Raw genomic sequence first — 24,288 nt, 5'->3', positions numbered from 1 at the left:
CCTTCACTAACCTGGTGGTCCGGCTCTGATTCAAGGCAGACACAAAACCAGAGCTGGGGTGGAGCGTTTGGAGATGTGTAATATGTAGGAACTTGCATTTAAAATATTTACACTCAGCCATAAAGTAGCCTTTCCCTTAAAAAGCACAAAGTTGCTAGAGGTGAAGTCTTCCCTGGTCTGGGCAGGCCCGCGGGTCTATCCGGCACACCACAGTCAATTTTGGGGGGGGCCTAATTCAATGTATCTCTGACGCTCTGTATCTCTGCGGACCACCTCTGCCCCCCCCCATCTCTGATTCTAAGAACTGATCAAAATCAGTTTTAATAGATTCTAGTCAAATCAAAAACTTTTTTTTAAATTTCTTTACAGGATTCTTGCATTGCTTCCTCTAGAATGCATGTGCACAATGAGCATGCGCCAACTTCAAGATAATGTTCTGCCCTGTTTGAAAAGGAATTCTTTTTTTGTTTGGATTTAGCAAAGTTAGGAGTGTGTGTGTGTGTGTGTGTGTGTGTGTGTGTGTGTGTAGAAAGACAGAGGGGGAGAGAGAGGAAGGACAAATAGTTTTGCTTTGAAGTTCCCATGTAATTACTGTTAAGATCTATGAAATATACTGGGAGCCTGCTCTTCTTTGCTCAAGTCTGAGAAACGAAAACACAGCCGCATGCAGGAAGATTCTGTAAAAGACTGGATCAGACTAAGGACCAGAAAAAGGCAACCAAGGTAGACTGAAAGATGATGATGCTCTTTCTGTGTTTATTTGCAGGTGGAGGCGCGTCTTAAAAGAGGGAGACAGGAAAGAAGAGAGGGAAGAAGGAGGCAAGAGAAGGGGTTGGAAGGGAGAGAGGGAAAAGGGGGAAAGGGGAGAAAAGGAGGGAGAGAGGGAAAAGGAAGGAAGGTGGGAAGGAGGGAGAGAAGGTGAGAAAAGAAGGGAGGGAGGGAAGGAGGGAGGGAGGGAAGGAGGGAGGGAAAAGGAGGGAACAAGACAGTAGTGCTTTTCCAAAGACACAGCAGGAGAGCTGGATTTATTTTTACTTTTTTCCTCCCTGCAACCTTGGGTGCAGAGATTAGACACTGCATATGGAATAGAGAGAGAAAAGGGGAAAATAGTCGGCTTCCTTTTTCCATTTCCTTTGTTGGAATACTGGTCAGGAGCCTCTAAAGAGAAAATGGTTCCAAAGATGTTAAGGGCTGATCCGACCTGCAGCCATGGTTCCTGGGGACACAGCGCCCCCTGGAGTCCCACGGGGACTTCTGCCGCTGCTGGCCTTGTTTTTCTTACAATGAAGGGTGGAGGGTGGGGGGAGATAGGACTTTTTTTTTTTTCTTTAAACCATCTCAGAACCTTTTGAAGGGCAAAGGAGGATTTCAAGAAATAACTTCCGACTTATTTCCACTAGTGAAGAGGAGTGGAGAGGGAGAAAGCTTTCTCCTCTTCCCTCCCCTCTTCCCCTTCCTCCTCTTCCCCCCCCCCACCTCCTTTAATCCTGCTGTCGTTGAGGGCTGACCTTGGGAATTTCTCAAAGACTTTAATCTCCTGTACTCCAAATTGCTAAAAGGAGCTAAAAAAAAAAAAAAAAAAAAAAAGAATTAGAAGAAGGAGTGGGGGGGGGGGTGTTCAAATTGTTTATTTTTGAATGGTTTCGACCAACTAGTTCATTAGGAGTGCTCTATCCATTCAAACCTTTTGTTGTTGTTGTTGTTGTTGTTGTTTAATTTTTAATTCCTTTGCCCCCTCTTTAAACAAAATACATCCAATCATTAAAGTTCAGCTGGAGGGAAAAATGCCTTTAGCCTCCGGGCCCCGGGTACATCGGACCCACTGCAGGCTAATTCTCCACAGCGAGCTTAGGAAAAGGCCACTTGGTATTTTCTAGGGTTCTTCTCCACCTCCCTCTCCCCACCCCCACCTCAAAAAAAAAACTGTTCTAGGGGGAAAAAAAGAAAAGGTAAATTACAGCCGTGTTGAAAGCCAAGGGGGTTAGAAAACAGGGAGAAGAATTGCTTCCATAAATATTTTGGAGATCTGAAGGAAATCCAGGCACGGAGCATGCTAGGCTATCAAACCGGGAGAGGTACAAACTCATTGAAATCATTAAGTATTTCATTTTTCAGATGAAGGCCTCTCTGCTGGCATTACCAGGCAGAGCTCTGATGTGATTTGAAGTGTCATTTCGGAGGGGTGTTGGTGATTAAGTCTTTTTCATTTCTCTCATTAACGGGCTGATTTTTCTGATGTGGGTTATAACTTCACTCAGATCTGAAATGTCACCCCCCCTTCTCCCCTACCCCCTGCAAGAAGGTCTTATACTTTATGATTTTTTTTTTTATTTTGAAAGACTAACAAACTCAAAAGTTTGGGTTGTTGTTGGGTTTGTGTGTGTGTGTGTGTGTGTGTGTGTGTGTGTGTGTGTGTTGGTGTGTGTGTGTCTTTGGTAACTGCTTTTGATCGTTATGGAACTGGGAAACAGAGAGATCATTTCTCTGCCCTTCTCAAAGGTCTATTTTTTTTAATCACCAGATATGTGAAGGTATAATTACTCATATTTAAAACGTTCTGTAATTATAGGAAGAAAGAATCGAAAAGTGGCTTTAAAAAAAATAAAGACCATTGAAAGTAATTGACTCTCAAGAAATGTCTGTCTTTTATAAAGTTCATAATTTCCCAGTAAATTCTTTTTAAGTTAATAACATCTCAAACATAAAGAGCCATAAGGTCCCTGTCATCTGCCACCATAAATACACACAGTGGAAAACAAAGCAAAACTAAACAAAACCACTAAATTCTTTTTTAAAGGCATTAAAAAAAAAAAAAAAAGACCTCAGAGACAGAAATATTTCCCAGGAAATGTCAAACACGAATGTGTACATAGTATCTACATGCAAGAATAAATCAAAATCCGTTTTCTTTTCCTATCTGACAAAAAAACACAATCGAATGAGTTTAGAACATTGTTTGGGACAATTTTGTTTTTAGCTCTCAAAAAAAAAAAAGAGAGAAAAGAAAAACCCAGTGGTAAATGACACCCAATTGGGAAAGATAACGTGTGTTTTCTTATCGCTGGATGGGAAACGTAATTTTTGCTCTCGGTAAAGGAAATCAGATCTATATTTGGGGTGTGGGAGGGAGATCTAATGTCTCATAGTGATAGGATCCAACAACAAAAAAAAAAAGAGCAGGAAATTTTCAGAATCCAAATGGGGCTTGGCTCAAAATTCACACGATTGTGTTCTCCATCCACGGTAGCCGGAGGAACCCAGGATATCCGGCCTTGTCGACGCCGTCTTGAACAGCAAAGGGTTCCTCACCCATGAGCCGGCCTTCGACGGGGCTCCATGTCCCCCACTTCTTTTGTTGGCCGCTCTATAATTTATATCTTCGTAAAGTATCACCTCAAATGTTACAATTGGACACCCAATTCTCCTCGATGGAGAAGAGGATTATCCGAGATGGAGTAACATCCTAGAATCTGGGTTTTTCAAACTAAGAGCAACCAAAGGGCGTCCATGGAGCAAAGACAGAATGGAAAGTCAAAGGTCACATGCCAGTTGGAGAACTGGGGTGGGGGTGAGGGGGGCCAGGAATAGGTCGGTGGGGGGGGGGTGACAGGAGAGTCTTCACTTGGGGCTGGGCCTAGAAACACATACATGAACTGTCGGGGAGTCAGGACTTCCTGAACGCTTTGGGACAAGATTCCACGGCCGACTGTGGGAAGGCATCAGTCCGTCCGTCCATCCGTCTGTCCGCAGCGGCTCATGGCGGCCTGTGGTTTTCGGGTGTCCCCTTCATTTATACCTGGGTTGTTTATTATGACAGATACTGAGCATATGGGTTTTAACAACCAACCGGGCTTCATACAGGTGTCTACTGGTTGGGTTTTTTGGGGGGGACGGCGGGGGAGGGATGGGGGGGAACTAAAAGCTTACATTTAACTGTGTTTGAAGATGAAGTATTTGGGACTGGGCAGGGCCGGCAAGGAAAGGAATAAAGTTTCCCTCAGATAAATAAATAGTTGGGTGATTCCGGTAGATTTCGAAGCTGTCTCTCCATACATAGCCACATGCTTAAAGGAACCACCGGGAAAAACAAACAACAACCCCCCCCCTTTTTTTTTAAATGAATCTAATTTGGATTTCATTGAATTTTCCGCCTGCCCTGATGCGAAGAAGATATTGTGGCGAATTTAATTCCCTGATCTCTCTCTTTCTGAAAGAAAAGAAACTATTTCTTGAAGAGATTTAGGAAAGGCGGGAGGAGGGGAAAACCTTTAGAAAAAGGCTTAGGGTGAGGGGTAAGTGGGGGGAAAAGGAGACTTTATTTTCTAAAGCTCCAATTCCAAACACGAAGGAACTGAAACTACTTTACCTCCATCTCTTTGTGACTGGGTGCCTCTTGACTATTAAATGATTCTTTTCACTCGTCAATAAATCTTAACCCAAAGCATGTTGGGGCGGGGGGGGGGCGGGCAGCACCCTTCCCTACCCCCAAATGAAAAGCCAACTTTCCAGGCTGTTTGTTTTGCTTTTTCTCTAAGAGGATTTGCAGAGAGTGAGGAAGAGTTAAGCCATTCTCCCTGGCTCTGTTCCTGTGAGAGAGAGCCCGGTGCTCATACACAAGGCCCAAGCTTGCCTTTAAGCAGGTCCCCAAAATGAAAGAGAAAGTTCCAGAAGCAGGGCCACAAACCCCACTTTCTAGAAGGTTTACTTTATTTTTTTTTTTCTTTTTTTGGCTTTTCTTCATTTCCTCTGGGAGGAAAGCACAAGCCAGGGAGGTTTCAGTGAGGGAAAAATCGGTGTATCTGCTGCATCTTAGGCCCTCCCAGTTCTTCCGGAAAAAGCTACAGCCAGGAGACCTTCTGTCCTGGAGGCGGCGGGACTGTTTGCCGACGACCTAGTGCTGCAGAGCAAATCATTCCAGACAGACAGAGATTCCAAAAGGACAGTATCCCCCCTTGCTCTCCTCCTGACCCCCCGATGGTCAGAATATAAGACAAGGACACAAAAGTGCCTAATCGTGATCACTAATGAGACCAAAGAACCCGAAGCAGACTTAAGACATTCCACGCGGAAACCTCAACCGCGTGGAAGCGAGGGCCCTGCCAGGGTTTTCTTTCCATCCTTAAAACGGGGCGCATCTTTTGGTTTTGTGCCTTCTTTGTGGAAAATCGGGCAGAAGAAGAAATGGAAATGCCAACCGGCTTCTTAATCATTACTTCACTCTGCAGCTGGCCCGGCTTCTGTGAGGCCGGGGGGAGGGGATGGGGGGGGGAGGAATTATTTCCAAGGCTCTTTGCTCCACACAATGAAATGCACCCAATTGAAAAATGGATGAACTTAAATCTCTGTTCTGGGCTCAAATTGGATTGGCTTCTCAATTTGACTGAGTACTTAGAAATTAGTCAATAAGGCAACTAATTAATAATTTGACTGGGGGAGGAAAGAAGTCAATTTCTCCTCCACAGACAGACACAAGAGCATGGGGCCCAAGGAAGCTGGGCGCTACACCTCCAGGTGGAGCTACATGGGCTTCTAGAAGCAATCTGCTTGGTTTTAGGCCTCGTCTGCCCACAGAAAGCAGACTGGAGGGACGTATGCAGAGACAAAGCTGTGAGGAGTCCCGGTGCATATTTTACACCGCGGTGTTGAGTAACCATACCTCGTGTTCTGCCACGGGTAGCTCAACCCTATAATCCTAGCCGGTCAGGAATGCAGAGATCTGAGGGCCGAGGTTGGAAGGCAGCCTGGGCCAACAAATCCAGAGAGACTCTTCTCTTCAATTCACCAGCAAAAAGCCAGAAGCCCAGGCCTGGCTTAAGAGGTAGAGAGTCGAGCCTTGAGCAAAAAAAAGTCAAAGCCCTGAGTTCAAGCCCCAGTACTGGTACATGCACGTATCGATGTGCATGTGCACGCACACGCACACACACGCACACACACACACACACACACACAACCTAGTCTTACTATAGCCAACAGGAAGCAAGTGTTGATGGATTAGATCTGGCCGTCAGCACTCAGAAGACGTGTTTTTGTTGTTTCATTCTGTTCTCACGCAGAGAGGTGGCCCTGGAAGCAGGCTTGGGGACCACAGTCACTTTGCCAAGCCAGGCCCACTCAGTCGTCCAGAGAGGAGCCAGATTTAAAACTCCAGATCTGTGCAGCCTGAGCCCCCATGCTCAGGAGACCACGAGCTAGGGGTGTACTAGAAATTTCCTTCCTGTCCCTGCCTGGAGAGAAATGTACCCAAGCCTGTCTCCAATTTGACACATGGCCAGCAACTAGGCCCCCTCCTTTTCTCTTTCTCTCTCTCTCTCAGTTTCCCCTAGGTGAATCCAGGAAAGACCTCCGCCAGTGACCCTATAAAAGAGCCTTCTTGTTGAACCCTCCTGACTCTACAAAGCACATATTTAAGACAAAATAAATATTGATCATCTGATGGTACTCAGAAGACATCCAAGATCCAAGAGGCCAGGCTTTGTGTTCACACGGAACAGACCTCAGGAGATCCGTCGTTAAGAATAAAAGCAATCGGGTTCCGTGACGGCTCATCTGCCCGAGCCTCCCTTCCCTCTCCTGGAAAACAAAAATAACAATCCCAAAAGCTCCGGCGTCTGCACGTCCCCGGATGTCTGTCAAGGCCTGACAAGACCATCTTTGCACGTGAGCAGGTGCAGAGCGAAGCCAGTGAGTAGTACCCTGAAGACGGGCTGGGCTCAGTGGTGGGGATGGTTGGGGGGGGTGGTGGCGGTGGTGATGGTGATGATGATGGTACCGATCGGGGCGGGGGGGGGGTATCAGCTTTGGCAGCGCCGGGCATGAAAACGATAGCGCTAACTTGCTGTGTTTACCAGTAAGAACACGGAGGGGCCCCAGAGCCCTGTGCTTGTAAGAAGTCTAGCCAAGACTAGAAATCCATCTTGCAGTGCTGGCTCACTGCCTTCTCCACTAAAAATAGGTGGGGGAAGGGGGGGGCTTGGCTGGAGTCAGCTGGGAGCAGCAGGTTGGCTCAGCCGTCCCTGCACCCCCGGCTCCTTTTACACTGCCCGCCCCAGGCCTCGGCACCGCCTGGGACTGCTGATGGGGCTCTGGTGCCCGTCTGAGAGGTCTGGGGGGGACAGTGAGTCACAGCCAGCAGCTCCCAGAAACTTCACCTCCTGTGCTCAGCCCTGGAGACCCCACAGTGGCCGCCGTCTGTCTACGTGCCCGTGCACGCGGGGCGCTGTGATGAAGGACAGTGGGGGAGAGGGGTGCGTGCGTGCTGCTGCAGCCGTGGGACTGTCAGGAAAACGGGGGGGGGGGTGCCGACCGGAGGGGCCGCGCTGGAACAGCTGCCACGGGAGCTCAGAGCCAGCCACACACAGCACAGACAGACGGCACCGAGTGCTCGCCGCTGACAGGCCTGGCGGACAGAGGCTTCCCCGCGCAGGTCACAGCCAGGCCGCGGCAGCAGCGGGGACGCGGCCACGTCCTAAAGCCCGGGGGTGGCACTTCATTCATTCACTCCCTCACTGTCTGCTCCTTCACTCGTTGCTTCATTTATTCACTCACTCGCGACGCACTCGGTCGTTCATCCAGCTGCTCTCTTTGTGGCTCACCCTCCCCGCCCCCCCCAAGTCATTCGCCCGCCAATCCCCACTAGCTTTGCTTGTTAGTCAACCCATATTGACTCATTGTGTATTCCACACCGTCCCGGACACGGGGCGCCGTGTGAATGAACCACACAAGGCTTTGGGGCGCATCACAAAGGAGCCCGGAGCCGCGTGCGCGGCTGCACGGTTGGCTGCTGGGGAGCATCAAGCACTGTCACAGAGGAAATGCCACCTGCCTTCACAGCCTGGGGGGCGGGGAGGGCCGGACGGAGCACGGAAGGAAGAGCTGAGCGGGGGAAGGGTCATCAGGATGGAAGGAAGGGAACCCGCAGAGGTCTGGAGGGGACCGAAGCCCACAGTGCATTGTAGAACCACAGAAAGGAGGGGGGCAGGCTCCCGGGACATGTGGGGTGCTGCTATCCCCCTCCCACAGCAGCGCCTTACATCCTCATCCTCATCCTCGCATCCTCTTGTTAATATTACGGAGACCGCTGCGGCAATGAAGGAGACCAAGGCAAAGCCCTGGGTGCGATTCAGTACCTAACCCCACGGATTCACAGCTGGGGAGACTGAGGCGCGGCAGGTGGCTTGGCCCGTGGGAGTCCCATGAGACACAGCTGAGAAACTACTGTGGTGGGTCCCTGCCAGGATGCCAAGGGACAGACGAAAATATCCCGGGGAAAACGCTGAACTGCCAGCCCCCCGACCAGGGCAGACGCGCAGGCCGCTCTGCTTCTCGCTCTGACCCGTCCCCAGCACCCGGGACGGGGCCAGCCACCGGTGAACCTGAGAAACAGACAATGCGCAGCCAGATTGCGTTCAAACGCCACAAACGGGGCAGCCCTTAGTCCAGGCACGGTGTCTTTCTTTCAGTGTTGAAAGAGGAGGGAGGAAGGAAGAGAAGAGGACAACCAGCTAGGTAGGAGAGGGAAAAAGGAGGGGAGAAGGGAAGAGGGAGGAGGGAGGGGAGGAGGGGAGGAGGGGAGGAGGGGAGGAGGGGAGGGAGGAGGTGAAAGGGGAAAGGCCAGGCCATCAACCAAGCTTTTCAGAGCTCCATTCCCATACCAAAAGACAGCAAAAAACGGTATCCTAAATATCCCAGAACAAGTGGTTTTCTCTGTCTAGCCCTTAAGACTCCTCTGCCCCGCGTAAGGAGCCAGTGGGAGGGGCCCACGCGCGGGCCGTGGGTGGTGGAGCTGTGGGTGCACTTCCAGCCAAAAGCATTTTTGCAGCCTGGTGATTTCTGAAAGCTCGGGGCAAGGCACGGGCTCCCGCAAAGACTCATCCGTCCCACCCCTCCGCTGGCTTCCACGGCCCTGATGCAAGCCACGCTCAGTGCTGGGCCTCCTCGGTTTCCCCAAGCTGTAGGGCAATGGGGTTAGATCATCTCAGATTTAACCTCAGCAGGAATCCCGCCGGAGTCCCTGCGTCCTTCCTGGCCCACACTACCCTGACCGTATTGGTGATGAGGAGGACAACGCCAGCACTGTTTTTTATGGAAACTCCCCCTCTCCCCCCCCAGCCAGAGCTCTTTGCAATTCATTCCAGATACGGCAGATCTAGTCTCCTTTACAGGAGGAAACAAAAGTTCAGAGAGGTTTTGTACCTTGCCTGAGGTAGCACAGCCAATGGGGGGGGGGGGTGGAGCCCAAACTGGATTGAGACATGTCTGAGCAGAAAAGTTAGCCTCTCCCCACCACCCCATCCTCCACACACACACACACACACACACACACACACACACACACACACACACACACACACACACACACACACACACACACACACACACACACACACACACACACACACACACACACACACACACACACACACCTCCACAGCCCAGCAGCTCCAGCCGACGTATATTCACTGAACACACAGAGGCCAGTACAGAGGGAAGAAGAGGGGTGTTTGTGGATGATGTCACTTGTCATTTAGGCCACCTGCCCAGCCTCCTTGTCTGCTTCTGCTCCCCAACTCCGGCCACTGGATGGTACCACCAGGGGTACTCACACCTCAGTGCCAGCAGTAGGGCACAACCAGGTCACATGACTCTGGTCTGCCCAATCCACGTACCACACCATCTCCTGAGAGCAGTGATTGGCTCACAGAGGGCTGGGTGGCCCCCACCAGGGCAGCCAGGTAGCTGGTCACAAGCACCCCTGGGTGCCGCCGTGGTAGCAGAGAGTTCACCACCAGGAGACCCGGTACCTCTTAAGTCACAACCACCTCACACTGCCCAGCCTTCCACCACGCTAGGGCCTGCCCTAAAGCCCTTCCTGGGCAGGCAGGGCGAGCCCTTGAACTCTCCAGCCTGGGCGTGGCGAGCCCTACGTGCCTTCTTTTTATACATGACCCAGGCTGCACAGCTCTCTTCTAGAAACAGAATGGAGGGAGACCACATCTGAGGGATCCACCCACAAAAGGTGGACCGGTGGACCCCAAGAAGGATCAGCAAGCCATACCCCTACCACCTCCAGGGTGGGAGAGAGAAGGTCAGGGTTTCCATTGAAATGGGAGAGGCTTTGAGTGTTAGAGTCCCTCAGCCAGCCAGGGAGGCTGAATTACATTTGACCCCTAGGGCATTGTTTACTGCCTAGGTAGGTTAAGTTAAAGACCTGTTGTTTTAGGGAACTATTTGTTGACCTTCCTTGGGCTGAAAGCAAACCCGTCATTAATCCTTTGTGTAGGGCGGAGGTTGTACTCTGAAGGCCCTGGTTGTGACTTTGCATAACCTTGGTGAGCCCTGGAGGCTGGAAGTTGGGAAGTTTAATGACCAGGTTCCCTCCTGGGGACCCTGTGAGCTCACCCTGCATTTTCAGGTTCCCGGCATATTTCCCCATCACCCTGGGCTAACTGCTACCTTTCCACGTGGGTGACGAGGGAAGAGTGGTCACAATCCCCACCCCCAGCCCCACCGAGGGCTCACCCTCCCCACAGAAGACACTGGTTGGCCCTGAACTGGGAGAACTCATGCTGGGAGGTTCTGTCAGGTCTGCCCCAGGGCAGGCCCTGGCCTCCCAGCTGCCTGCATAAGTCCCCGCCCATACCTGTGTTACCTAGGTAACCAGCACACCTGGAAGCAGTCGCCTCCCCCCTCCTCTGAGGTCACATCCTGGGCGGACCCGGGTCATGCCCGTGGGGGGGGCGGGGAGGGTCCCAGGCTTTGAGGTCACGTCCGCATCCATTGTGGCCACACCTTCTCTCTCCCCCCCTCCTCTCCCCCCCCCCAGCCCCTTCCCTACTTAAACCCAGGCAGGACATCAGCCTGCCCTTTTGCCTGTGTGCCTCTACCTTGCTGGTAGGGCAGCAATTCCTGAATACCTCCTGGTTAAACCTATTTAATTTACCTTACAGTGACCCAGCCTCCCAAGCTTTCCGTCACCACACGTGACCCCAGCTGCAAGGAATGCTGGGAAATGTCTTGCGGCCCGCATTGAGGAACGGAAGCGGGATGGATGGTCAGGTGGTGGAGTTCTGCCATGACCCACCCTTCGATTAAGCAAATCCACTTTGAACCCCCTGTGAAGCAAAAGGCACTTTGGGGCCTGAGCCTTAAAGAGATGGGGACCCTAGAGTCTTAAAGAGATGACTCAGACAGCCACCGTAGCCGGGAGCTTACCCTGACTAAGAAAGGTAACTAGGCAAGGATGATCACAGACAAACAAAAACCACCCAGACGCCTCGCGAGTGCGCCGGCAAGGGAGGCCCAAGGAGTCCAACGTCTCGTCCACAGGGTCCAACGTGGAAAGTGAGTTCCCACCGCTGGTTGTTGGGAACTCTGGGATTCAAGCACGGGCTAGAGATGGAGCCTGGAACTGGACCAAGGCTGGACCTCTAGAAATGGCGACAGGAGCCGTGTCAGGCAGGGCGTGAAAGAGGGGAGTCAACAGCCCGGCCTCCCTCCCTTCCCTCCCTCCCTCCCTCCCTCCCTCCCTCTCTCTCTCTCTCTCTCTCTCCTGTCTCTGGCTGGTGCCACCCATTTGGCCCACCCCAACCTAGTGTGACTGGGGCAGAGCAAGGGCGGGGCCAGATGATCCTAAGTACAAAGGGGCCCGGATGGGCTCCTGAGAGGACCACAGGACTTTGGACCTTGGCCTTAGCGCACAAACATCACAGCCAGAGACAGAGGAGCACACCCTGGGCGGCCTCGCTGAAAGACATCGACTCTGAAAGGTGATGGAGAGGGCAGGGAAGGGACTCGGGGTGGAGGAGCAGGCGGGCAGGCCACACTGGCTGCTGCAAAGTGGCCCGTGGGCCTTTCACGTGTTCCTCTAGACTTGTTGATTCAACCTCCCCCTCCCCAAGGTCCGCCCAATGGCGGGCATTTCAGATGGCCACTTCCGTGCGTCTAGGATCCTGCTTCCTTTTCAGAAGAGTTGGCCACCGGATGGGAGAGGAGCCGCCCAACCAGGCCCAAAGAATGAAAGGAAGACAGTTACGGCGTCAGGCCAGCAAGTGTTTTTCTTCTTGCTACCCAGGATGTTGACAACGTAAACTTGAAAGCACACCGGAAAGAGAAAAGATGTGAAAATGAGAGTCAGGGCCTTCCTTCCCTCCTCCTCTTCTCCTTCCTTCCCAATGCCCCTGGGAAAGTCTGTTGGGAAGAACGTGGCCCTATGCGGACAAACCTGCGTCTCATGGCCTACTGGAAAACCAGTCACAGAGAGGAATGGAATGGAGTGCTCTGATTGGCTATGTGTTCACTGCTCCCAGCCAATCACTGGAAGGCCCCAAAGAGCTCAGAGCTCAGGGTCAAGAACATGCTTTTTTTTTGCCCATCATCAGCTCTTTGTGACCCTTCTCCCAGTGAACCACTAGTCAATCCCCTCTGGATCCTCACACTCCATCTTCGGGCTTGGAAAAGGTTGATGACCTTACCTTGCTCCAAAGATGGAACTTGAACTAGTCTAAGCAGGACTCAGCCATGAGTCAGTTGCCCGCTTTTGTAAATCCAACCACACCCAAGCTATCTCCTTTATATATGACCTGTGGCCTTTTTCCATGCTCTAGCAGCAGAATTCTGTATGTGCAAGAGAGATACTCAGTTCCTGGCCTGAAATCTCTACTATCTGGTCCTTCAAGGAAAAAATTGTGCCAATCGCTGGCCTAAATCAATCCAACAGTCCATCCTCTGGGTACTGTAATTGGTTCAGAGATAAAATTTAACCCAAGGTGAGCTTGGTGGTTCATGCCTTTAATCCCAGCTTATTGACTGGCGGAGATGAGACGGCTCAAAGTTCAAGGCCAACCCAGGCACACATCCTTAAGACGCCATCTCAACCAATAAAAACCGGGCATGGCGGCACACGGCTGTCATCCCAGCTGTGCAGGGAGTGTAAATTAGGAAGAGGATGGTCTAGGCCCATCCCAGGCATAAATATCAGCTCCTATTTGAAAAATAACACACAACAAAAGGGTTAGAACCCATCCAATACACCCAGTGGGCCCTGAACCTGCTGGTCCATTCATCTCCCAACCCTAAGGTTTCTGTCCACCATCCTCCAGTGGAGAAAGAAAGGATACTCCATTCTTGAAAGTCAGGCTCCTGGAAACCTCTTTTGACTTCAACCAGCCTCAACAGATCCCCTTCTCTCTCCCAGAAGAGGGCTTGGGGAGGGACTTCCCAGCAAAGGTTCTGTCTGGTCTCAAGTGCTCAACCCAGGTGACCAAGACATTGTCTGTTCTGATGACTCAGGGGGGACCCACACTTTAACCAGCACTCAAGTTCACAGGCAGAAAGCACCTGGGACTCGGCAGGTTCTGTCCCAGGCTGATGACCTGCCCTCGGCTGATCTCGGCATCCTGGCCTCCAGCTCATCAAGAGATAAGGGGCTCCACAGAGGAATCAGCCCAGAAAACCCCACCCGGCCATCTGGCCACCAGAACACAAAGAGAGAGGCTCATGCCATTTGTCCCCAGTGACCCTCAAGTAACTGGTTCTCAGAATTTCATCCTTTCGTTTTCCCTACAATGTATTTCAGAGAAGATACGTTTAGGGCATTCTTACAGTTCCCCCCCCCGCCCCCCCGCCGTGACCATCAAAGGGTCACATGGGCCTCTCTAAGACAGGGAAAGAAGGTGTAGGGGGACCCCTTCCATACCTGCAGGCTTGTCTTTTTTTTTTTTAATCCTTTATCTTGCTTATTAGCTACTTCAGTAGTTTGGAAAATTAAAAGCCATTGTGCCCAAATGACTTACTCCTGGACTAAACCCAAGTCTAATATACCTGGCTTGGGTCACATGGCCTACTTGAAAGCCAGCCACAGAGAGGAACGGAACAGAGTGCTTTGATTGGCTATATGCTCACTGCTTCCAGCCAATCAGTGATGCCTGAGGAATGTAGTGTTTTTGATTAGTTAGTTGATTGGTTAGAACCAATCACTGAAGTCAGAAGGTTGGAGGTTACTGATTGGTTAAGAGCTAGACACTGCTGTAGGAAAGGGAGATCCATCCTACCTGAACCACCAGGCCTAATGTGGGGTTTTCTCAAGAAAATAAGCACTGTGGATGTTGAGAAAATGGCGGTGGGGAGGGGGGGGAGGTGCCTGTTTTCCTCCATCTCTGTTAAAGAAACCAGCGGTCTGCAAGTCTCTCTATAGCGTTTGCTCTCTCAAGAGAGACGAGGTCATTTTATCACCCACGACCAATGCCAGTGGTTAGCTCATGAAAGCATCTGGCCAGCTGATTCACATCTGGCCCACCACACAGAAGCTTTGTCATCTAAGAGATTCATCTCGAGGCCAGCTGTGCCAACACCGATGACTTGGTGACCATCTATGATGCTGCATCCAAATCTGAGCTCAGTGGATGACCAGGGTCCCGTCATCAACTAGTGATATCTGCCCTGGCCCCGGGTGAGGATAAACGTCAACAGGCATGTTGGCCAGGACACCTTCCTGCTCTAACCTACTCCAGCCCAGGTCAAGACAATCAACACCTGGACACACGCTGGGAATCACACCGGGCTGGGGCCGGGGAGCACACAGAATAAATCCAATATATGCTCAGAGTGCCTGTTACGAGGTGCACTGCTCCTGGGAGACCAGGTATTAGCAAAAGCATCTCGATGTCGGACCCTCAACCCCAGATATTCCCAGACTGCTTTCCACTTCTCCTGGGCTTCTGTTCCCAGGACCACTTTTGGCCTTGTTGGTCAGCGATCTCCACGCCTGCCTGGGGTTCAGGCAATGCGTTGCAAGGTGTCTAGGACAGGGAAGCCCTCCGCATGGGAAGCCCATCCTTCCCCCATGTTCATCCGAACCTGTGAGAACGCTGACGCATGGCGTGCTATCCGCTGTGCTCAGAGCTCGGCTCTCAGTCTGCATCCCCAGTACCGCGTGCTCCTTCCTCTCTCTGTTCATGGGGGTCCCGGAGCAGAAGCCCCTGGAGGGGAGGGGAGCTCTGAGTGCCTCACTGATGGCGTGTGCCCACGTGAGCTCCACAGACGCCTGCAGGGTGTGCGCAGAGGGCGGTCTGCACTTCCTACCGCGGGGTCCCTGGGCCAGCAACTCCATGGGGGAGGGAGGGGCGCGGGGGGGGGGGGGTACACAGCAATCAAGGCACAGTCTCAACACTGTGGAAGATCAGAGAAGGGGGACTGAGGCAAAGGGGGTGTGGTGGGAGGGGACCCACAGCCATCTGGCTGCCCGAGGGGAAGTCCCTGAAAGATGCGAACAGGTAGGTCTGCTGGGCTTCCTTTCCTGGCACGCTGTACACGGGCCCTGACTGCTGCCTTCCCCCCTCACAGGGGCGAAAACGAGCCCCCCCCATCTTAGGCCTTGGGTTTCCCAAATAATGAGGTCACCGGGAAACGGTTAGCCCAGATAAGAACCAGGCTGCAGCAGGTGGAGGGGCCGTCCAGACATCAGCACGACGGTGGAGCTCCCCGGCGCTCCGGGCGCCATGCACACCTGCCGCCACGGAGCGGGGGTCTCCGCTCCGCGCTGATCTCCGACGCGCCCGTCCCCGCAGCCCCCCGGGCTAATCTAGAGTACTAATGAGGGGTGGCCGGCGGGGAAAGTCAAGGTCTGCTACGATCTGGGGCTTGGAAGGAAGCCAAGGCCTTGCTAGCCGTAGATTCTCTTTCCAGGTGAGCGGGCAGTGGTGGGAAGATTAAGACGTACAGGCTGCAAACAGCCTAACTTTTTCCAGGCCTCTGTAATGAACGCCCCCATAATAGGGCCATTTCTCTTCTGTGCGCGTGCCCGGGCACCCCGGCGTGCACACATACACACGCGCACGCGCACACACACACACACACACACACACACACACGGACAACTTAATACAACCCAGATGGGGGGCAGCGCTCTCCCGGGCCCCGTGTTTCATCGTAGCAGAAGCTCACAGGCAGCGCTTGCTTCTCCTTTCGCCAAATGAAACTCCATGCTTCACCAGCAAGCATTTCCAGCGGACCCAGGAGGAGCTGCCAGCCGGCCGGGCTGGCCTCAGAGAGGACAGCGGACGGGGCAGCAGGTGACCAGCCGGACCCGCCCAGGCCAGGCCTCACGGGAACCTGGCATGCTCTGTTCCAGGCTCTCCCCTGGAGGAGAAAGGTGAGCAGCCCCGGACCTCAGGGCCATGGGCAGGGGGACACTGTCCCCCTACACCGTCCAACCTCCCTCAGGAGAAAGGCTCAGCCTGTGCCTACACCACGCAGCTCACAGCTCCAAACACAAAGCGGACACACAGCCATTTCTCCATAGCCATCTGTCCAACACACCACAGCTGCAGGCAGGAACTTCAGCTCCCTTAGCTCAAGGGGCATCCAGATGCTCTTGGCTTTTGTTTTTGCTGCTGTTTATGCCAATACCAGGACTTGAACTCAGAACCATGCCTTGCTTAGCTTCATCCACTCTAGCCTCAAGGAGCTCTACCACTTGAGCCACACAGGTCCTGACTTTCAGCCTCTTCAAAGAGCAGGCCTGTCTACGTGCAGCAGCATCCGAAGCCCAGATGCCAGACAGTGAACAGTTGCAGAAAATATAATTTTCTAACCATAGGATAATAAAACAAGTTATTTTTTAAAACAGTTTTAAAAAAAAGAACTATACAAAGGTATTCTCCCAAATAACTGGAGACAAAAGAAGGAATCCAAACCAATCATTACAACCAAGAAAATAACAATAATAGGAATACTCAATCTTTAAAAATAAAAAAAACAAATCTCAGGGGAAGTGCCCAAAGCTGTAATCAGAAGTCAAAGTCATAGTATTAAATGCTACAATCATTATACTTTAAAGGATACTAATTAATGCTCTGTGCATCAACTTGGAAGCAAGGGGACACACAAAAGCACACCGTAGGAGAAAGGAGGCCTGATGGATTTGGCTGATAAAAAAAATCCAAAAACAAAAGAGACGGACAAAGCCCAGTGGATTCAACCACATCCAAAAAAATAATGATACGCCATCCACACAGAGTTAGGGGAAATGAACTGGCAAAATAACCGCTGGTGTGTGGGAAAGATTAAAAAGAGTGAATGGAGACCAGGAACCACCCACTAAAACCTACAGGGAAATAACTGCATGTACCAAGCTACCTTCTAAATGATGAAGCTTGGTGCTCCAGTTTTATATGAAGGTTGAGGAATAAAAGTAAACAAAAGCCCTAGGATCGCAGGAGGAGCAGAGGACCTCGGGACAGATCGATACGTGCTCAAATACAGAGGGGGTGAGAGAGCAAACCCAGAGGTCAACACAGAAACCATCGTGAGCATTCTTCTTCTCCTCCCAAGCCCACAACGCTGCATCTCTGTGCTGAGCAGACACTAAGAAGGCCCCGCCAGGGGAGAGCCGTGCAGCAAGCTGAGAACCAACAACCCTGCCCAGGCCGTTCGTCTTGGACGTCCAGCCAAGAACTGGGAGAAGGGGAATTTCTGTGGTTTAAGCTCCCAGCCCCAGGGCCTCTCCCCGGGAGTGTATGTTGATCATTTGTGAGATGAACAATCAAGTTATAAAAGGTACCCCAGCGAGGAGATTTGTGCAATTAAGTCATATATCCGGTGTGAAACGGGGCAGGTGTGGGTGTTGGAGAGAGGGCCACTCCCGTGTGAGAAATGCTTGGGCTGCAGCCAGGATGTCCCAGGTGAGTGAGTGGCGTGGGGTGAGGGGCGGCAGGCAGCAGGTGGCTGGGGAAGCCAGGGCGTGGCTCGCTCTTTCTCACTGACACAGCTTTGCCGGTGGCCACGTTGAACTCTGTCATGTGGAAAGATCTTAAATCGTATGTGCACACTTAGTAATGCCACTGACGGGTGTCAGGCGCCGAACCACCTTCACAATCCCACCCACCCCCACCCCACAGGGAGGAACTGCTACTCTCTCCATCTTCCAGGGGGAGAAACTGAGGCACAGAAGGTTGCCCGAGGCTCATGAAGCAGACAAATGGCCCAGCCAGGCCTCTTGACCCAGGGGTGCCCCCAGCTCCTGGTGGGAAGGCTGCTCAGAACCCCAGTTTTCTAGAACTCCTGGGAGCACGCTGGGTACCCCAGGGACACACACGCACACTGGGGCCGGGACGCAGGGCCTGTGCTTGGCGGCCCGGCCACTCACTCTGTCCTGTCTGGATGATGGGTCCTGTCATTGTCTTAACCGGCCTGGAGGCCCCAGGCAGGAGAGGGTGATGGCCCTCCCGGGAACACCCCGAGCCTCCAGAGAGCCCCACCGCACCCTGCCCGGTCAGCTGCCAGGGTGGAAACGCATGCATATTTTATAAGTTTGTTTAATGGAGTCTCCTCCTGCAAGCCAGAGCTGGAGGGAGTCCAGCCCGTCCGCCACCAGGTGGGGCAGGGGAAGGCCACACGTGCGCACATCAGCGTGGAACTGGGGAAACAACGGGGGTGCGACCTTCCCACGGAGGAGCTTGAGCGGAGGTCGGGTGGGTCGGGGTGTCCAAGAGGATCGCTAAGGAAGAAGGCAAGCTGGAGCCACAGCGTGGGGCCTGGGGTGCAGGGGGAGGGAGGGAGGGAAGGAGGGAGGTGTGTGTGTGTGTGTGTGTGTGTGTAACAGAGAGTCCTGTGTGTGTGTGTGTGTGTGTGTGTGTAACAGAGAGAGAGAGAGAGAGAGAGAGAGAGAGAGAGAGAGAGAGAGAGAGAGAGTCCTGGGGGTTGAACTCAGGGCCTGGGTGTCCCTGAATCTTTTTGTTGCTCAAGTCTAGTGCTCCACCACTTGAGCCACAGCTCTACTTCCAGCTTTTTTTAATTGGAGATAAGCATCTCCAAGACTCTTCCCCACCCAGGCTGGCTCCAAACTGCGATTCTCAGATCTCAGCCTCCCGGGTAGCGAGGACCACAGGCCTGAGCCACGTAGCCCGGCTCAGTGTGTGCTCTCAAGTCACCTGGGCATCAGTCTCCTGTCCTCCACGGTCGACTGGACTCAGGATGGAAGCCCCGGGTAGCTTGTCTTGCGGGCTCAGGGGCCAGGTCACTTCTGCTTGCGTTGTTCGGGCTTGCAGACATTGTGAACCCATACCAGAAATGTCGCTTACGAGGAGCCATTGTGACCCCACCCTGCGGAGCCGCCCGGGGCCCGTGTCCCCACACACAGGCTGGGGGTGAGCTTGGTGCCTAGCACCAACCACCAGAGCTCTGCGTCAGATCCCGGGCGCTCACGCGGTCTCCCGTCCCTGCCCGGCCAGACACAAGCGTTCTGTTCCAGCTCTGTCCCGAGCTCAAGGCCTCTTTCTGCCCAGGACCGGGAAGAGGACAAGGAAGGAAAATTATTGACTTGGAAGAAAACACACACTTTGCAGTCTCTTGAGGAAATGGGCCATTTATCCCCCGGCCCCCAGCTCCTTGAAAAGGTGACTGTCCATCAGTCCTGCCTCAGAGCCGATCTTTGATGAGCTCTTCTACCGGTGAACTAATTTAGCTGATTACAGAGGAGCGGCTGGAGCCTGGGCCTGGGCCAGCAGTGCATTAAACACCCCCCCCCCCCCCCCCGTGTCTCCGGCCTCGTCTTGCTGTGCCATGGGCTTTGGCTAAACTCAGCCTTGCTTATCAGGTGTGAAGAGGATCGGGGAGTCTACCTCTCCATGACCTTCGGGGGAGGATGACCTCAGGGACCTGGTTCCCCCCGCCCCAGCCTCGTCCAGAAGAGACACAGACCTCACCTGGCCAATCGCAGCTTCCCACCACGCACAAAGCTAAGAAAACGCCCCACCGGCCTCCATGAGGGCTGAACACCTACGTAAGAGAGGCGCGTGACGGCCACGCTCTGGGCTCCTCTCCCCCGACGCCTCTAACGGCCCCCGTCACTGCCATTGCCATTGGAATCAAGTCCTTCTCCACTAAAGACACCCAACTTAAACCGTTGCCTTGTTGGCCATTTGCACTTTAGCGTGAACGAGGCTTCCCGCTGTATTTAATAGGAACAGGACACAGGACAAATTCTGAAGCAGATGTCGTCCAGAAGAACGCGGGGCTGGAGGACCCTACAGGGGAGAGCGCAGGAGCGTCTGGGTCTCAGCACCGACGGGGCCCACGGGTTTTCAGGAAGGGCACACACAGGAAGTGGTGCTTCCACAGTGTATCAGTCAGCTCGCGGTCACTGTAACAAAGCACCTGGGAGAAGCCACAGGAAGAGAGGAAAGGTTTGCTTGGTTTGCTGGCTTAGAGGTCTTGTTCGACCACCTGCTGGGCCTGTGGCTAGGTAAGATAGCACAGCAGGGAGGGAGGGAGGGAGGGAGGGAGGGAGGGAGAGGGGGAGAGGGGGAGAGAGAGAGAGAGAGAGAGAGAGAGAGAGAGAGAGAGAGAGAGAGAGAGAGAGAGAGAGAGAGAGAGAGAGGGAGAGGGAGGGAGAGCAGAGAGGAGCCAGGGACTCTATTTCCCCTGCAAGGTATGCCCCCAATCACCTAACTGCCTCCCGCTAGGGCCCCTCGGGAGAGTCCTACCCCCTCCACAGCACCCCAAGGCAGGTCAGGCATCCGGACACAAACAACAGTACTCAGTTCACCAAGGACTCCAAGTGGGAAAGCTTCCAGGAGCCCCTGTGTGTGCGCACGCACACGCATGCACGCACACACTTAAACAAATACAAGCCGGGCGCTGGTGGCTCACATCTGTCATCCTAGCTACTCAGGAGGCTGAGATCAGAGGATGGGGGTTCAAAGCCAGCCCAGGCAGGAAAGTCTGTGAGACTCTTACCTCCAATAAACCACCAAAACCTGGAAGTGGTGCAGTCGCTCAAGTGGTAGAGCGCTCGCCTTGAGCTGAAGAGCTGAGGGACAGCGCTCAGGCCCAGAGTTCAAGCCCCACAACCGACAAAAACTAAACACACACAAGACAATGCGTCCATTGGTGTATCTGTCACTTCTACTAAGGAAGTGCCTTGGCCCTTCTGGTGACTTTTCCTCACCGAACTTGGCCACGACATGCTTAAACTTAGAACTCATGTGTCCCGAGACGTCTTCTGAGCGACAGGAATCTCCATGTTGGCTCTCCTCAGATTGGTACTCCCTTTAGAATTCTCAAGGAGGCCACCAGGAGCCCCAAATTCCCACTCTCCCAGAAAAAAAAAAGGAAAAGGGAAAGAAAATGGATCTAGATGGCTCTACTAAGGTCTCAGGACAGGTTCTCCGCAGACCCCTTTGTGTATCACGACGGATGCTCATTGGACCCTTTCTGTCTCAGAGCGGATTCTCATTGGACCCTTTGTTATCTCTCCTCCATCCTCCAATCAATTGCTGGGGGGGGCGGAATATGCAGATTAGCCAGACCAGTCTCAGGCCCGCCTTGACCTGGGGGGGGGGGGACTCTTCCAGAGTAAGATCTTGCGTGTTCTGCACATGAAGCCAGCCACCCCGTCCCCCCCACCCCTGCATGAGGCAGTGTTCTGAGTCCCCCATGGAAAGTTCCAGGCTCCAGCAGGAATGATGTGGAGACAGAAGGAATCGACAGGCAGGTTAATCTCCCTCTGGAGTTACTGTAGCCACTTCCCCATAGCTGGAGACCAGCTGACCGTTTTCTAGCTTAACCAAGCAGACAAACTGCCAGAGAGGAAAGCCAGGGGGTGTGTTTCATACTTTAAGGGGTACCCCTCAGTAAACTGCATGCTTGCTTCCCTGGGGACCCTTCCCCTCCCTCCCTCCCCACCCCCAGAACAACAAAGAGTAGCAGGCTGAAGTTCTTGGCAGTGAGTCACATGCTTTGTGACCTGGGGCTAGACACTTAACCTCTCTGACCTCACTTTCTTCATTCAAAAACCAAGGTTAAAGAATCTCTGTCGAGGTAAGCATTCTGGGAATTAGATCAATCAGACACTTAACAGTAAGCATCTGTTCCAGGCCAGGCCAGGGAGAGATACGAAAGGAAACAAACCCAGCAAAGATTCCTGCCGTAGAGGGCAGGGACCAAAGACAATTGAAGGAAATCGGGAAATGACTCTGAGTGCCCAAACCTGAGGCTGCGGGAGGAGGGCGAAAGGAATTAGCGAAGAGTGAGAGGGGAGAAGGATTTTAATGAAGATGGTCAGGGCCAGTCCCACTGAGGGAAGAAGTGAAGAGATGGGGAGGGGACAGCTGGTGCAAAGGTCCTGAGGTAGAAATGTGGCTCAGGGTGGTGAGAAAACCCCTGCAATGGAGAAAACTGAGTAAGAAAGGCAGAAGAGCAGGAAGCAGGGACGCTGTGGCTGCTGTAAGGACCCAGCCTTCAGAGGACCAGAGCACCCAGCACCCAGCACTCCAGGGGAGGGGGGCAGGGAGGCCCTGCGTGCCTTCCAGAGCTCCTCAGGGCAGGATCCTCTTCACACAAGCAATTTGCACTTTGAACCCATGCTGAGAAAATTGCTGTGTAAACACAGCGCTTCCTGCCGCCTCCCCCTTTATCACGCGCCCGACACCATTACCACCAGAAGGTCACCAGGGGGCCCCATTAGCGCGGCTCACACTTGTCCTGGCTTCCTCCTGATAGCAGGCCGCAGCCTGGCCCTGGAATCCTGCTCCCCAAAGCCAGAGCCACTCTGGGGGGGAGGCTAGGCCTCGGGGTGGAGGGGGGGGGGTCCTTGAACCCGTGCCCAGAGCCTGGCCCCGGACGGAAGACCAGCCGCCCGTGGGGCCCGCTGTCCAGCCCAGCACGGTGGGGATGGGGGGGGGGAAGGGGACACACCTCCTCCTCACGCCGGTCCCGGGACTACAGCAAGGTGCTCCAGGGCACATTCCTGCTGAGAACTCTCAATGGCTGAATCCCCACGGTCACCCTACCCCCGGGGGACCCCCGGTACCACGTGGGGTACCAGCATGCTCCTCCAATCCTCGCAATCCTGAGCAAGGATGGGAGGTTGCGGGGAGGGGGGCTCTCCAATCATTTCCCCCTTCCCAGAGATGCCCACGGACACGGGTGGGCCCCCAGAGAGCCGTGCCTCCTCCCCAAGCTCCCCAGGGGCCCGGCCCCCCTCCAGCATCGGGTGACCCCCCAAGTCCGCTCCATCGCCGACCTTCACCCACCGTGGCCGCCGAAAAGCCCGCTCTCACGCCGGCGGTGTGGGGCTCAGGTTTATCGTGACATCCACAGACGCAGGCCGGGCTTCTCAGTGAATTCTTGAGACCAGAACAATCGAGGTAAAGAGGTCGGCGTGATGCGGAGCATGAAATGGGAAAGGCTCATGGCCAATTGATTCGGGGCGTCCTGGGGGGGGGGCTGGCGGTGTGGATGTCGTTTTCCAGACGGAGTGGGGGCCCCCTTATAAATCACCGCCGCTCCTGGAGATTAATCAGGAACGCGGGCTTGATTACCAACGCACGGCATCCGGTCCCGGCTCGCAGATTTATAGACGCAGAGGCCGTGCCGTGGGATTGCACGACGCCCACCTGCTCATTGTCACGGAGGGGGAGCGGCGCAAGGCCGCGGGCCGCCCGGCTGGAGCAAGCGCAAGCACGTGCATTCTCCCTGGGAACGGCCCAGCCCGTGCGCACGGCCTTCAGAGAATCCCGCAGGCCGCTTCCTGGATTCTGAGCGAGTCTGCAGATTGGACTTGGAAAGGACCCCAAGCCCCCCTCCTCCCCCCCTCCCCACAGCACAGCCCAGTCTGGGGGGGGGGCAAAATCAAAACAAACCAGAAGTTGTGGGGCTCACGCCTGACCTTGATTCTAGCTACTCCGGAGGCTGAGATCTGAGGATCGTGGTTCGAAGCCCTAATCAGACAGAGCTGATTAGCTGTGTGTGGGGGGGGAGTGAGGATCGCAGACCAGTTTCCGTGGCAGGGCCAACGCGTGGATCCTGTGCGACGTCACGATCTGAGTCGGGCACTGGGCCTGGCGGCTGGCGGCCGACACGGGGCAGTGTTGCCCCTGGACCTGCGCACACTCGGCTTGTGCCGTTTTTACCCAGCTTTCCAACTAAGGTTTTTGGTACAGTGGCCTGTGGCTGGCAGAACTCCTCGGCGCACCTCCCTGTCCCCGCTGATCGTGGCTGCCCGGCAGGGAGGAGGAACGGCCAGGAAGCCGGGGTGGGTGAGCGGAGGTCCCAGGCCTTGGCTCCAGGGGCCGCAGCCCCGAGCTCACCCAGCCCGGACACACGTCGGCTGCGCCACGCTTCCCTGCACCAGCACCGTGCAGGTGGCAGAGAGAGGGGTCAAGGGTCTCTGGTTTTCGCTAGAAAATTCTAGTTTCCACTCATGTTTCATCCTGGAGGGCAGACGTGAAATGAGGTGGAACCGCATGCAAAGAAGGTCTAAGTCTGGCACTGCCTCCTCCTCCTCCTCCC

General features: G+C 53.8%; 2 long non-coding RNA genes across 2 annotated transcripts; one reads left to right on the top strand and one right to left on the bottom strand.

Annotated features, from left to right (window-relative positions):
• Positions 1–537: 537 nt before the first annotated feature.
• On the top strand, positions 538–11,167 carry LOC138837690 (uncharacterized). Its single transcript, XR_011375409.1, has 3 exons — positions 538–723; positions 6,314–6,681; positions 10,947–11,167. It is a non-coding gene; the product is annotated as an uncharacterized lncRNA (long non-coding RNA).
• Positions 11,168–19,966: 8,799 nt separating this feature from the next.
• LOC138837689 (uncharacterized) lies at positions 19,967–23,905 on the bottom strand. Its single transcript, XR_011375408.1, has 3 exons — positions 23,666–23,905; positions 23,031–23,285; positions 19,967–20,151 (listed from the first exon to the last, which is right to left on the bottom strand). It is a non-coding gene; the product is annotated as an uncharacterized lncRNA (long non-coding RNA).
• Between the last annotated feature and the right edge of the window lie 383 nt (positions 23,906–24,288).

The sequence above is a fragment of the Dipodomys merriami genome, unplaced genomic scaffold (assembly GCF_024711535.1).
Source record: "Dipodomys merriami isolate MVZ:Mamm:240054 unplaced genomic scaffold, mDipMer1.0.p SCAF_274, whole genome shotgun sequence".
Taxonomy (NCBI): Eukaryota; Metazoa; Chordata; class Mammalia; order Rodentia; family Heteromyidae; genus Dipodomys; species Dipodomys merriami.
The sequence above is the reverse complement of the archived record's forward strand: the minus strand, read 5'-3'. Positions and strand labels throughout refer to the sequence as shown.